Below are 14,171 nucleotides of genomic sequence, written 5' to 3' on the forward strand. Positions count from 1 at the left end.
ATTGGTATTATTATCGTATTAAAAAAATATATTTTAAAATTATTATTTAATTTTTGTCGATACATATACTTACTTACTTTCATAAACATATATTTTTTAAAATCATGCCATGTATTATTGTAAATTAGAATTCAAATAAAATTTGGACTAATTCAATATTTTTGTAATTATTGTTATTCCTAAATTTGTATCAAATAAAGAACGTGAATCATGAAACTAGTTATTTTAAAGTTCGATAATAAGAGGCTCTAAATACTAACATTATACTAAAGTAGGGTGATGAAAGTGAAATATATAACATTAGTTTTATTTTTGTCCAACATTTTGCACTTAAATTAGAATAATATGGCTTTATAAATTCATTTTATCCTTTTAGCAAAACAACAAAACATAATTTGTAGCTCACACACCATAAAAGTTATATGTATAAAGAACTTATAAAAATTCAAATATTAAACATCAACATATAATGTATAAACAGTTAAAATAAGATTATAATTTGGTCGTCATAATCTATAGATATCCCCACAAAATCTAATTTAAACTAATCTATTTTAATTTTACTAAAACCACAATTATTATTAGTTATTTTAACGATCCAAACCAAATGGAAAGATAGAAAGAAAGTTATAAAATCATACATCAATGAGATATCTAACTAAGATGTCACCTACTTATAAATTAAATTCTTATGAATTTTCTTGACACCCAAATGTTATAAAATCAGGCGAGTTATTTCGTAAGATTAGTTGAGGTGCGCATAAGATGAACACGACACTCACGGATATAAAAAAACCATATATTAGTGAAATCTTCATTATTTTTGAGCGGACATTAATGAGAATTATATTAGTGTAAAAATAATTCATTTTTACTATAAAAGCTATCATTTAATAGCATTTTTTTAACATATGATGTACTTCCACTAATTGGTTCCTTAGGAATCCTTTCAAAAACCAAATGCAAAAAAAAAGCGCAGGTCCTAATGGTTGCAGTACGAACTTTGATGTTAACGATTTGATTCTCTCAATTCACTTATTATAGAAAAAATCAACCAAATTTTTGAAAAGTAAATTAAAATGAAGTTTTTAAAAACAATTGATTAAATATGTTCTATAAAGAAAGACAAAAATCATGGTAAAAAATGGTAAGAAAGCACACGTTATTTTAAAAATTGAAATGAGAAACAACACTTGCTAACCTTTATTATGAGGTGTTTGGCTCAAAGAGTTTGAGTTAAAAACAATTAGTTTTGTAAGATACACTCCTTGTTTAGTATATTAATTTTACGCTTTACTAACTCGTGCACATAGGCTCTCGACTTCATAACTCTTAGATGTTATACATTTCACTTGTCGTCCAAACATCACCTTAGAAAATGCTATATGTTTTTTAAAAAATCTATAAAATAAAATAAAGACCTTGCCATAAATTTCCAAGAAGATGCCAAACAAGGAAGAATTTGTCTCCTTTTATGCCAATATAGCATTTAATGAATTTTATGGAGTATTAAATTTACAATTTCATTTGACCTTAAGAAAATGGTTTCTTTTAGTTGATAAAATCTTCATTTCTAAACATTGAATGTTAGATCCTACATTCCTACACTTAAATTTACATAGTGTTTAAAAAATGTTCTCACAAATATTTATTAATTTAATATAAATTGAAAGAATATTATTTTAAGTAAGAATTTTTTTATTTAAAATATTTATAAAATATTACCATCTACCATATGGTCCAAATAGATTATTATTATACTTTAAATTAATCTTATCAATATAAAAATTTATCTGTGATTAATTAATTTTGCTAAACTTAAATATAACTTAGATAAAATATTTGTCTATATTAATTTGAATTTCATTTTAAATTAATATACTTATTATTTAATTTGTTAATCAGCTTTCTCAACAAAATAATATATATTAATGTAATAATTTTAAAAAATTGATACTCATTTGAATTTGAATATTTTCTAACAAAAATAAAAAGGGATCTTTTAAAAATATAAAAATGGAGTAAAATATTTTTAACGAACAATTTTGAAAACGGAAAAAGCCTACAAGTTCAGAAAATATAAAAAATGCTCCTTCAACCATGCACGTTATTTTGTACACGATCGTTCAAATTTAGCTATTGTTTGGAACATGATCATTTAGATTTGGTCGTTTAGATTTAGAACATAGTGATTTATTTTTTTCAATTCTATCGTTTAATTTTGTTATATAATCGTTTAAATTTGGTTAGATTTGATCGTTTAGATTTGATAGCTAAATGTAAACGATTTCTTTATCAAAATTTGGTACAGCACCGTTTAGATTTGGCTAAACGAATTTTACCAAAATTGTTTTGGTACACGATCGTTTATTTTTTCAAGTTTCTTTGGTACACGATCGTTTAATTCTTTTGATATATCGTTAGATTGGAATAGCCAAATCTAAACAATTTTTTTCAATATTTTTTATAAACGATGTTTTAGATTACCAAATCTAAACAACTCAAAAAAAGAGGAAAAGAAGAAAAAGAAGAATGACCACATAAATAAATCGCAGCCAAAGAAAGAAAGATGGAAGAGCAAACATGTAATATTTAAAAAATGGCTAATCTTGTCGTATTTACGTAACGTAAATATTTTAGTAGTTTGTTATATTTATAAAAAAATTTCAATAAAAATCTAGATTACAACCAAAGTAAAATAGATAGTTGACGACTTTTATTTTAAAGTACTTGTTCTTGAACACAAGAATCTATAGAAAGAATGGTAACTTGTAATTTTACATGAATATATTTATAAAAGAAACAAACTATTTAGGTTTATTGTTTATTTACATATGCCGAAGCATGGCAGTACATCCAATTGCTTTTAGTTTAAACAATAAAATCCAACTTCACCTTGGTTTTACATGTTAATATCTTTATCTTTATTTTTATTTTTTTTTAGGAAAAACACTATATTTCTTTGACTATTATATAACTTAGAATATTCATGTACGACTTCTCTTAACGTATACTTCAATAGTCTTACATTGACCCTTTGAAAAAATATTATTTTATTTTGGTGGAAAAGAATATAATAGGCTTAGCTTTTCCAAGAGAACTCGACAATGACATTCTTTTCGGGGAGAAAGCTAGCTTATTATGATAGTTTGAAAAATTGCCAACGATGATAGTTAAATACTGTTATATTTAAAATTCATAATAATTATTTTCAGTCATTGTTCCAACAATCATGAAAAGTTTATTACAACAGTTTGAAAAAACTGTCACAATAGGTGTTTTTCATGACAAAAAATAAATGTCACGTATATTTTATAGATGAGAGATAATAACTGTCATTATTTATATTTTATGATAGAAAATAAATGTAACATATCTAATATTATTGACAAATAATAAATGTAATTATTTATATTTTATGACAATGACTAACTGTCATCATTTCACCTAGCATGACTTTAATTGGCTGTCAAGAAAATCTTTTCCATGACAAATTTTCTTTTTAATTTAAATGTCATATACTCCTCCATTATTACATTTTTTTTCTTGCCCTTTTTTTTTCAATCCCTACTTTTCTTGTTGCCCTGCCATTACACAAATCAATTCAAGCATAAAGTACTATACAACACACCCATATGGAAACAAACCGTCAATGCTTTAATATATATACATTAACATACACTTTTTCATATTTGTATAATTGTTGGTAAAGGGTTTGTATAATGATAGACTGAACATACATGTTTTGGTACCAACAATCTATTTAAATAAGTACATTTCAACCAAATTTTTTTTACTAAACCGACAAAAAGACCTATAAATCAATCAATTGCTCTAATATGGCTTCATTGCTCCAATGGATTCTTGCAAAACCTAGTAAGAAAACAAAATGAAATTTTAGAGTATGACTCTACACATCAATATAAGAATATAAAAAAGGTTTTACCCATTTGTAATGCCAACACAAGGTACCAATTTCAGCCCTAGATAAAAGAGAGATAAATCGAATCTACTTCACCCAATTATTAGTTCATAATATATCTCAATATATCATCCCCTAACAAGTGAAAACAAACCAAATTATACACAAACCAAACACTAAGGTAAAGCTTGTTTCAAGGTTTACAACATCGTAAGAAAGTTACACAAGCCCAATAAATAACATTGAGGTAGCTAATATTACTTCACATCCAAACTTATGAGATTCAAGTACACAAAGACAAACTAGAATAGGAACTAAAAAAATATTCTTGTTTAAAAACATCACAAGGGACTTACAACCCAGTTAGGCAGTAATGCAAGCACTGTAGATGTAAGACCTCTATACATTCCACATAGACCCTCCTTATGAAAAATTTGTTGCAAACTGCCAACTATAAGACTCCATGAATAGATAAAACAAAAAAAAAAGTCAACAGAAAAAAAAACCATCATATATAATCAAAGCACTTCAATTGTAATACAAACCCTCAAACCAACCTACAATAGCTAAGACATTAATGCAATTCACTTTCTCAATGTGCATAGATCGGGGTAAATAGAAGCAAAACAAAGTACATGCATCTGAAGAAAGAAAAAATATGAACAATGAGACAAAAAATTATAGAATATGGCATTAGAAACAAAATATGGTAATAGCTCCATAAGTTACCTAATACGTCTCTTGAGCAACCAATGTGAATCTCCTGCACATCAAAAAAATGATCCATACGTTAAAAAACCATGCATTGATTCATTATCTTGTTAATAACATAATTATTCTAGAAAACAATACATTTAGTAAATGAAGATGAAACGCTGCACAAATAATTCATAGAATGTTGAAAGGCGAAATGTTGCACAAATAAAATCTTCATTAGTTATACTAAAGGAACATATTCAAAGTAAACTCATAAAATTTAAAGGTTGAATAATCAAATGTACAAGAAAAACTAGTAAACTCATACTCAAAGTCATCACAACAAAACTAAAGCAAAACATGTAACCAAAAAACAAAGCTTAGGCCATGTCTTTAAGTTGAAAAAATGAGGGGGGGAGGGAGCATGTCTAAATTGAAAACTCAACCAACGAAGAGGGGAGCATAAATATTACTTGTTAACTATCGTTAGATTGTTTTGAACTTCTTTCTATGTTAGAGGTATCTTCTTGAGTTATCTTGCACAATCGAAGTACAAAAGAGAACAAGAAAGATTGAATCAGAGACTTTTTGGGACTGGTGCATAAAAGAAAAGACACAAATCAAACATAATAATAGAAACCCAAATTAAACAAAATAACAGAAGTGGTACTGCATCTTTTAATATTCTCTCATCCTAAGTCTTATTAAAAGATATTAAATAAGTTAAACTAAACAAAAAATAAATACAAGATAAAGAAATTAAATGTACACTCAATACTGAAAAGAGACTACTAAGCATGTCAAGCTTAAAGCATTACAAGCCCATTTAAGACAAAAAAAAAAAAAATCCAACACAAAATAAAGAGGTGCTAAGAAAACAATATGCAATATTCAAGAACTATGCTCAAAGTACATACGAAAGAAGTGCTTTCATAAATAAAGACTTCAAAAATGAAGAGAAGGTAACACCATTGAGAGAGCATGCAGAGAGCCATATACCACGACAAGACCTTGCTGTCCTTTCATTCTCTACTTGAGAATCTCCGCAGCAATTTTTAAAAGTGTTTGTTTAAAATCTAACAACTAAACTCTAGAAAATGCTTAAAGGCCCTACACATTATCAAAGTTTAAAATCTTACTGTTAATTTTTCATTCTCGTTTTCTCAAAGCTTCCTCCCATAGCCATGAAATCTCCCTTGGCCTTGATTTCTTAATTCAAATAAACGAAAATCAATTAAAAATCAACCAAATGCTTCATTGAGACATTTCATCAAACATATTGTAAGCTACAAAAATGCTTCATCACATAGCGAACAATATATTTCACAAAACCATCAATATACCTTTAAAGAATCACAAAATAGTTAAAACGCCTTTTTGAGTTACGGTACCTTTAAAGAATCAAGCACATTGTAAACCGCGTATCTTCTTCTTCCGTGAATATCAGTTCTAGGACATGCTGCCAACAGAAGCTATCCCTTAGTCAATCCACCGACCGTTGCAATCTCATCTTCCATTCTCTCTACTCTAATACTTGATTTTGCCTCGATAGTGAAGTGGTGAGAGCTTGGGTATGCAGTTGAGAATCGTATTTGGAAATTTTGTGGGAAAGGGAAGAGGAAATGGAAAAAATATTGGGAATGAAAGGGAAATGAAAGAAAATTTAGGAAAGAAAAGGGAAATATTTTTAGAGAGAATGGGAAAAAGAAGATTAGGATTTTTGTGCGTATTTGGAAAAAAAGAGAAATTTTGGGGAAATTGTATGAGTGAAGAAAGTAAATAAATGCTTATAACTTTATTATTTATATTCAATGACATTTAAAAGTTGTCATGGATTTATGCCACGTCAAAACTGTCATAAAATCTATTTGAAAAATTTCACCTTTTCCAAAAAACGGGGTTTTTTTTTTTTTTTTTTTTGCATTTATGACAATTTTTTCATCATCCAACCTCAATTAGGATATACCCAACTGTCATAGAAACTCATATTTCTTGTAGTGAAGAAATTTGAACACATAACCTTCTAGATTATTGGCTAAGATATACAACATCTTAATTAATATCTGATTGATCCAAAAGCTTAAGTTGATAGGTGAAGACAAATTTAATCTTATATCATCTAGCATTGGTTATTGAGGTTCGCTTAGCAAACCTCGTTAGAGGAGGAGATATCAAGTTGTGGAATAATATTGTAATAGTTATGAAGATGGCAAGAAAATGTGTGTGAAGCACGTCTTTTTCATTGACTCGTCTTTAGATGACTTTTAAATTAGAAGATGAGGGAACCGATTGATAGATGAATAAAAAGGACGAGAGACTCCTCCATTGAGTCCTTAATGAATGGAGCTTTTCAATCGACATCTGTTGTGAGTATTTATGTTCTCAACATATTTCATAAAATGGTGATGTTGATGCAATGACAAGTTTGGTTTGGGTGTTGAGTTGAATCGTAAAGTGTGAAATTAATAAGTTAGAATTAAAAAAAAAAATCTATATTTAGGATGCAGAGAGTGTAAAAATGAAGTTATTTGATAATGATAAAAGAAAAAAGAGATAAACAAATTTTCTTTTGATAAACGTATGAACTTTAACCGTATATCACTTAAATGAGTAGAGTTGAGTTATTTACTATGATGAACGTAGATAAAGTATAATTAAAAATTTTCTACCATCTTCCGAATTGATCTCGGGTGTATTGATTTTAATTGTTCATCATTTGAATTTAACCATTCTTCATGTTAGAATTACAATTTTTATAATTCACGAATAGTTAAGTATAATTGATTTAAATGGTAGGATTTATGAGTATGGGGTAGTTGCTCCAATTAAAAATGCCAATCCATAGTTATTTGTGTTTTGTTTGTTTTTTCTGGACATTTGAATTTTTAACCAAATTACGATGACAAAAACAAACTTTTAGCCATCGTTTTATAACTATTTGATATATATATTTTTAAATTTAAGTTTATAAAAATCACTTCATCTCTGAATTTTTTGTTTTGTAATCCACATTTTAATTTATTTTCTAATTAGCGAGTTTTGAAAACTATTTTTTTTTTTTCAAAATTAAGTCTGTTTTCTCTTGATTTATAAGAATGATTTGCATCTTTCTAGCAGAATTTTTTGTCAAAATTTAAAATAAAAAAGCAAAATGTTAAAATTTGTTATTTAGACACAGTTTGGTAACCATTTAAAGAGTGTTTGGGATAAAAAATTGGTTATTATAATTTTTGTTATTTATAGTTGAGTTACATAGTTTGTGTTTGAGGTGTCGATTATTTTAGTTTTGGTTATAATAATATGTGTTTGAAGGGTAAACTATTTTTTAATTTGAGAATAAAATATTAAACACGATAGCAAATAATAAAAAAATAATGAATGTAAAATAGTAAAAACTGTTGCACATGGTAAATATTTTAACAAATTGGGGTTTTGAAGTAGTCTTTGATGGTAGTTAATTGAGGATTATTGCAAAAAATATTTCCTATAGAAAAGAGGTAATTATTATAATCTTAGATAGTTCTTGCTCCAAACAATTCTTTCATTCTTTTTTTAGTCTTTTGAAATTAAGTCTGTTTTCTCCCTCTTTTTGCATATTTCTGAAGAACGTTGGTTGAATAATTAACCTTTCAAAGTACAAAAGACAAATTATTGAAAGCTGTTTTTTTTGCTTTTCCAATTTTAATTTGGCTTTTTAAAATCATGAGTTAAAAGTAGATGATAAAATTTTGGAAGTGGAAGTAGCGTCTATATATTTAATTAAGAAAAAAATTTAAAAACAAAATCATAACCGAACATGATGTTAGTTTTCAACGTTTTGCTTGGGTTTTTAAAACCTCGACAGAAATTGCATGATAAATAAAAAAATTTAGAGGCAGAACCATTGATTGTAGGGGAGTAAACGAGTTGGGTTAGGTTGGGAGACATTCTCAACTCAACTCAGGTTGGTTGGGTTGCCAACACGAATTAAGTTTCCAACCCAACCTAACCAAAACAGTAAAATATGGGTTGTGTTGGGTTGTCGGGTTATTATTTTTATTTTTTTTCATTTTTAAATTTTAATGTCTGTAAATAGAAATCATCAACCGTAAATCGAATATGTTTTACATCAAGTTAAGCAAAAAAAACTTTCAAACTTCAAGATTGTTTAACTTTTATTAAATAAATAAATAATAATGAGATATGATATATATCTATTTATTAATATTTATATTTATTATATTAATTCGGATTATTTTGGGTTGACCCAAAATTTTCAACCCTCTAACCTGCACAATCCAATCCAACCCAACCCATATTCTAAATTAACCCATATAATATAAGTTGGATAGTTCGAGTAGTCGGGTTGCTCGGTTTATTCTTACACTCCTAGTTAATTGTACCTAATTTATAGAAACAAAAGACAATTACCAAATTAGCCGCAGTGCTATTATTTTTGGAAAAAAAAAACTTAAATTAAAGTGTTTCCTTATTACAAAATGAAAAATGGTTTAAAAAATCGGAAAATTATAAAAAATGAAAATGAAAATGAAAATATTAATAAAGAGAAAAGTACGGAAATACCCCACCATTTAAATACGCGTTTAATCAATATCTGATTCCGGGAATCCTTTTTCCTTTTTCGGAAAAGAAAAAGGAAATTTGGATTGGTAAAGCTGGCCTATGAAATTCCCAAATTACCCTTCCACATGGGATTGTCTCAGCCGTACAATTGGCTTATTTTTCACTGGAAGGCTATGACAGAGAATTAACTCCATCATATGTTGATTCTTTTATTACGGCTCCATTATATTTAGACAAAGCTTTCTTCACAATTTCACATTACTTTCGTATTACGAAATTACTCAATAAAAAGTTAAACCAAAAGAAGGCTTGTCGGCAAGGTCGAAAGTAAAAGGTAAAAACATCTTTTCGACCATGATATTAAATTTTCACCATGTTTTGCCTTTAAAGATAAATCAGTACGTTAATTTATCATAAAAACTATAAGAAACGTAAAAAATATATTTCCAAATAGCTTTTAGATGAATATAATATAAATAACTAACAAGTCAACTTATTAAAATCGTAAATTGATACATAATTACGTATTAAATTAATTGAACTTCTCAATACTTCTTCTTTAAGAAAGAGTACTCAAATTAGTTGAACTATAAAGGTTGGACATAAAAAATGTGTTTGCTATTACTTAGATTTCATTAGTCGACTATGAACAAAGGGTTGACTAGTGGAATCTACTTATTTAATGAATTATGAAATTAATAATTTTTTAGTCGTGCGGCCTACAAATTTTTTATACCAAACAAATAGTTAAGCTAACAATCCCTTAATATCAATTTTTAGGATCAAACACTTTCACCGATGTTAAGTTTGAGTTAATTGATAAATTTTATCGACTCAAACTTTGACCTACCAACTTGAGTTGATGAATCGGTTGACAATTCTCCCTTCCTCTAGTATTTTCAAATACACACAATCTTATATTAGTGTTAAGATCCACTTCGAGAAAACAATCATTGTCTCACTCTAACAACACGTCCTGAGATCGACTTCGGCAACCAACTCCAACAAATACGTACCCACCTTTGACAATCAACTTTGACTACAACCTTTGACGAAGAGCACCTCTACCGATGGCCCCAACTTCGTAAACATGTCTGGATGGTCACCTTTGACTACCAACTCAAATGATCTTTGACAACGAACTCCAACCATCAACTTGGTCAATCTATCTCTAACGTTTAATTCTAACCCTTAGCTTGACAGATCACATAATTTTTTTAAAAAAAACTCGATTAATCATATAGTTTTTTTTTAAAAAAAGACTTGCCAGGTGAGAGTATGTTTTTAAATATAGTAATACTGCAAATTAATTTTTTTTATAAAGTTGCAAAATTTTCTCGTTGAATAATTAGTGCAATTTTTTTTCTCTTTGAGGACCAATTTGTAAAGTGTCTAGTTGCTAGATCAAATTTGAGAGTGCAAACTAACAACATTTTCATTTCTATAGTTGGTCAATGAATTATTTTGCACTTCTCTTTCTAAAAGATTCTCTGCATGCTAAAAGACTAACTAAATAATAATAATAATGAAAAATGACATTGTAAGTCAAATAATTAGGTATGATATATTATTGGAATTGATATGGCATTCCATTTTAGAGATGAAAATTTAAATATTTTTTGCAAACTTAATTTTTTTCTTATATTTACCATTATCTGTTATAGTCAAATGATAATGGAACATTTCAATTTACAACAATATCGATAATGGTAACAAAAATTTCATGTAATTTTGAACCGCAATTGAATAGTACTAGTATGTAAGTGGCTCCATATCCACTTTTCATATTACGTTTTTGGTGGGATAAACGTGACCTTAGTAATTTGTTTTGGCTATTGAGGTTTCAAAGTATACATATTTGATCTGGAGGTTTCAATTTTATTCATTTCTATTTGATCATTAAAGTTTGAAATTGATTTTAAAACGATACCTAATATATATCTCTAAACTTTGGTGGTTGATAATTTTAATTGATACAACCTCCAAATTTGAAGAGTAAAAAATGATATTCCTCCCATCCTTGTTGGTTTTTTGGCCCTTAATCTCAAATTAACTAATTTAAATTAATTAATTAATGTTTTGATGACAAATCTGAATCTTTTTATTGACAATTTTATTATTTTGAATAATCCATAACATAGAGCTCAAAACAATGATTCTGACGCCTCTTGAATTACCCAAATTGGATTTCAAACGAAGAAAATATTGCTGAAATAAACTTAAATGGAAAAATACCTGAGATAGTGACGTGGTGGCCAAATAATCCATTTAAACCAATTAGAGAAAGGCACTTGAACCAATAGAGGAGTAACACACGTGACTTTTGTTTTTGTTTCTTTTATTGACTTTTAAAAAGAAAATAAATTTAATATTATTATTTATCTCTGTGTCTAACGATTAGTTTTTTTTAAAAAGATCGTGAAGTTGTTTTATTGAGCTTTAAATAAATTATCTTAATAAGGATATATTATTATATTATTATTAATTTTTGTATCTACCTCTAGGTTTTTTTAAAAAATATTGTGAACTTCTTTTATTGGGCTTTAAACAAATTAATTTGAAAAGACATATTATTATATTATTATTTGTGTTTTGTCTAACGGCTAAATAAATTTATATCTCAAAATGAATTTAGATTTCAATATATTTCCTTTTTTTTTAAATACTTCATTTTTACCCAAATTTTGTTGAAGAACTTTGTTTTTCAAAAATTGCGAAAGCCACTATTGTTATTCTCTCTAAAGCTTTCAATTTTCATTCTTTTCACCTTGTTTTTTAGAGAATTCTTATTGTATTGTGAGCTTAAAATTGTATAGTTACTCTTTTAGAGAGCTTTTCTTTTGTGTAATTTAAAATTTCAACATTTTGTGACGGTTCGATTCTAACCCGTAAAAAAGATTAGGTTTACTCTTAAACCCAAAAAAGGAGCAAGTAGGGCTTCAACTCTAATTCGTGGAAAGAGCCAAAAGAAGATTTTCAATCAAAAATCAAGAGGTGCTTGGGAAAGTGAACTATTATAAAATTATGGTGTCTTCTTCTCTAACTCATTTCTAATTATTTTTGCATTTAATTTTAGTTACATATTCTCGTTGGTTGAGTTTGATTGCATAGTCTATTCCATACTTTTTACCAATCTTGTTATTTAACATAATTTACCCAATCTTTTTATTTAATTTAAAATTTATCTAATTAGTTCACTACAAGAAAAACAACCTACTATGACACTTCATTACAACCCAAATTGAGAGGAGAGAAGAAATAATTGTCATATAAGGTCAAAATGTGTTTTTTTGGCAGGAGAAAACGTTGTTTTCAGAATTTATTTTTTCGTGACAGTTATTTGTGTCATAAAAGGGTTTAGGGATATCAAATAATTTATTAAAATAAAAATTCCCAAAAATTCCCAAGAAAATCTCATGCTCTAATTTCTAAACCTCACACCCTAATTTCTCAAAGTCTCAATCTCTCCAAACCACATTCGCTGAGTATTCGTCGCGCCGTTCGAAGGATCGTCGTAACCCATTGCCGTCGTCTTTGATGTCCGTCAAGTCCCCCACGCGCCGTTCGAAGGATTGTTGCCGGTGAGTTCTTGATCTTTCTTTTTCCGTTTCTTCTTTGTCTCACACTCGATCGTCCGCTGAGTCTCGCTTTCGTTTTTTCATCAGTCAGAACATAGGAAAAAAATTGTGAAAGCTACATAGTATAACTTTTTTTTTCTTGCTTCATGCTGTGCACTAAGCAAGATGAATTGAAAATTTTGATATCCATCATCCACGTCATGTAATGAAGTAGTACTGAAGTTGATTAATATATATTTTCCCATCTTGGCTTGGCTTGAATGAAGCTTCCAAGTAAATAATACATCTAGTAAATGAAGATGAAACCCTGCACAAATAATTCATAGAATGTTGAAAGGCGAAACGTTGCACAAATAAAATCTTCATTAGTTATACTAAAGGAACATAGTCAAAGTAAACTCATAAAATTTGAAGGTTGAATAATCAAATGTACCAGCAAAACTAGTAAACTCATACTCAAAGTCATCACAACAAAACTAAAGTAAAACACGTAACCAAAAAACAAAACTTAGACCATGTCTTTAAGTGGAAAAAATGAAGGGGGAGGGGGGATGTCTAAATTGAAAACGCAAACAACGAAGAGGGGGGCATAAATATTACCTGCTAACTATTGTTAGATTGTTCTGAACTTCTTTCTATGTTAGAGGTATCTTCTTGAGTTGTCTTGCACAATCGAAGTACAAAAGAGAACAAGAAAGATTGAACCAGAGACTTTTTGGGACTGATGCATAAAAGAAAAGACACAAAACAAACATAATCATAGAAACCCAAATTAAACAAAATAACAGAAATCGTACTGTATCTTTTAATATTCTCTCATCCTAAGTCTTATTAAAAGATATTAAATAAGTTAAACTAAACAAAAAATAAAAAAATAAATACAAGATAAAGAAATTAAATGTACACCCAATACTGAAAAGAGACTACTAAGCATGTCAAGCTTAAAGCATTACAAGCCCATTTAAGACAAAAAAAAAAAAAAAAAAAAATTCAACACAAAATAAAGAGGTGCTAAGAAAACAATCTACAATATTCAAGAACTATGCTCAAAGTACATACGAAAGAAGTGCTTTCATAAATAAAGATTTCAAAAATGAAGAGAAGATAACACCATTGAGAGAGCATGCAGAGAGCCATATACCACGACAAGACCTTGCTATCCTTTCATTCTCCACTTGAGAATCTCCGCAACAATTTTTAAAAGTGTTTGTTTAAAATCTAACAATTAAACTCTAGAAAATTCTTAAAGGCCCTACACATTATCAAAGTTTAAAATCTTACTGTTAATTTTTCATTCTCTTTTTCTCAAGGCTTCCTCCCATAGCCATGAAATCTTCCTTGGCCTTGATTTCTTAATTCAAATAAACAAAAATCAATTAAAAATCAACCAAATGCTTCATTGAGACATTTCA

At 28.1% G+C, this 14,171-nt stretch overlaps 1 long non-coding RNA gene across 1 annotated transcript; it reads right to left on the minus strand.

Moving 5' to 3' along the window:
- Positions 1–3,636: 3,636 nt before the first annotated feature.
- On the minus strand, positions 3,637–6,386 carry LOC107991845 (uncharacterized). Its single transcript, XR_007816246.1, has 4 exons — positions 6,010–6,386; positions 5,758–5,827; positions 4,652–4,685; positions 3,637–3,873 (listed from the first exon to the last, which is right to left on the minus strand). It is a non-coding gene; the product is annotated as an uncharacterized LOC107991845 (long non-coding RNA).
- Positions 6,387–14,171: the final 7,785 nt, after the last annotated feature.

This window comes from Cucumis melo, chromosome 12, assembly GCF_025177605.1.
Source record: "Cucumis melo cultivar AY chromosome 12, USDA_Cmelo_AY_1.0, whole genome shotgun sequence".
NCBI lineage: Eukaryota > Viridiplantae > Streptophyta > Magnoliopsida > Cucurbitales > Cucurbitaceae > Cucumis > Cucumis melo.